Source organism: Mustela nigripes, unplaced genomic scaffold, assembly GCF_022355385.1.
Source record: "Mustela nigripes isolate SB6536 unplaced genomic scaffold, MUSNIG.SB6536 HiC_scaffold_7735, whole genome shotgun sequence".
Lineage (NCBI taxonomy): Eukaryota > Metazoa > Chordata > Mammalia > Carnivora > Mustelidae > Mustela > Mustela nigripes.
This window is the reverse complement of record NW_026747141.1, coordinates 1-2,161: the sequence shown is the minus strand read 5'-3', so window position 1 is coordinate 2,161 and position 2,161 is coordinate 1. Positions and strand designations below refer to the sequence as shown.

At 44.8% G+C, this 2,161-nt stretch overlaps 1 pseudogene; it reads left to right on the top strand.

The window, feature by feature from the left end:
- The first annotated feature begins 677 nt into the window (after nt 1-677).
- LOC132009218 (fibroblast growth factor receptor 1-like) lies at nt 678-1,609 on the top strand (annotated as a pseudogene).
- Nucleotides 1,610-2,161: the final 552 nt, after the last annotated feature.

Sequence of the window (2,161 nt, the reverse complement as noted above, 5' to 3'; positions counted from 1 at the left end):
TGGAATAACAGAAAACATAAAAATCAGAGATTTTAAAAAGAGATATGGGACAGTGTAGAGAATATAGTCAATGATATTATAATAGTGTTATATGGTGACAGATGGTGGCTATATTTGTAGTGATCATAGAATAATGTATGGAGTTATTGAAAACCTGAAACCAATGTAACACTGAATATCACCTATACTCAAGTAAAAAATAGTAAAAATAAAACATTTTAATTTAAAAAGATAAAAAGGGACAAGAATTTGAAAAGTGAATTTCAAAGATGAGGCTAAGACATACTCTGAACCTTGAGGAAAACACCATTTTGAAAATTCTTCCCATTTTGAGAAAACTCAAATGAATCAATACTATAAAAGAACCCATTTTAACTGAGAGATGTAATGAATTCTCAAGAAATAATTTTATGACAGGAGAATTCTTCCCTATGAAACAGCATACAGAACACAGGGGAAACACCTGGAAGCAAAATAAACTATACTGAAAATAAGAATTAGGAAAAAGGTAAATGATGAAAGATAAGAAAATTAGACGTGTGACAGAGACCTAGTGAAGAGAATTTTTAGCCTGTGGTTTAATGTTTTTGAGGATAATCTAGAGTTCATAACTGCCTTGAGACAGGCTGGTTGTAGGCAGTTTAGGCAGACCCCTAAGACCGGCCTACTTTTGGCAGGTGGTGTTGGAGGAGGCCATTGGGCTGGACAAAGACAAATCCAACCATTTGACCAAAGTGTCTGTGAAGATGTTGAAGTCAGATGCAACAGAGAAAGACCTGTCAAACCTAATCTCAGAAATGGAGATGATGAAGATGATTGGAAAGCACAAGGACATCATCAACCTGCTGGGTCCTGCACACAGGACGGTCCTTTGTACACTATCATGGAGTATGCCTCCAAAGACAACATACAGGAGTACCTGCAGGCCCAGAGGCCTCCTGACCTATAGTACTATTACAATATCAGCCACAATGCAGCAGAGCAGCTCTCCTCCAAGGACCTGGTATCCTGTGCCTATCAGGTAGCCTGAGGCATGGAGTACCTTGTCTCCAAGAAGTGCATACACCAAGACCTGGCCACCAGGGAAGTGCTGGTGACAAAGGACAACATGATGAAGAGCTCAGACTTCAGCCTTGCCAGAGATATCACCACATCAATTACTATAGAAAGACAACCAACAGCGGACTGCCTGTGAAGTGGATGGCCTCTAAGGCCATGTTTGACCAGATCTACATCCACCAGAGTGACTTCTGGTCTTTTGGGGCGATCCTGTGTGAAATCTTCACTCTGGAAGCCTCCCATATCCTGGAGTGCCTGTGGAGGTGGTTTTCAAGCTGCTGAAGGAGTCATTTGATGGGTAAGCCAATAACTGCACCAGAGAGTTATACACAATAATGAGGGGTGGATGGCATGTGGTACCTTCAAGCTGCTGGTAGAAGACCTGGATCATCCTGTGGCCTTGACCTCCAACTAGGAGTACCTGGACCTGTCCTTGGCCCTGGAACAATACTGTCTATGCTTTCCCAACACCCAAAGCTCCACCTGCTCCTCAGAGAAGAATTCCACCTTCTCTCATGAGCCGTTGCCCAGGGAGGCCTATCTGCCCTGACACCCAGCCCAGCTTGCCAATGGTGGACTCAAATGACTAGTATCCCTATTACTCCTGTCCAGATTCCATCATCAGCTGTAACCCTTAGCCCCCACCCTCCCTGCAAGACTCACTGCCTTCTCCTTTGTCCCTTTCCTACTGGCAGGAGCCAGCTGCCTACCTGAGGCCTTCACCCCTTGAAGTTCACCTCTCTTCCCCCTCCTCTTCCTCCTCCTTACAACCTTCTCATGAAAGAAAGGAACAGAGAGGCAGGTACTTGCTCGTGGCTACTTCCTTCCCTCCCATATGTTGGACCAAGACCCCTCCCTGTCATCTGGTACTGCCTGGACGTCGAGGGAGTGGGAGATAATGCATGCCAGTGAAAGCTGTCAGAGATTTCCCGTTTTGGTTTTGTCTGCTTAGCATAACATGTAAGACTGAGTTCTTGTGGCAGGGACCTAGTCCTTGGGGCTATAGCACTAGCGAGGGGAGGTCAACTGCTCTGGGCCTTGGCTAAGAGCAACTGCTGCTCCAGAGATATGGTGCCAAGGGCTTATTAATTTTGATACTAAT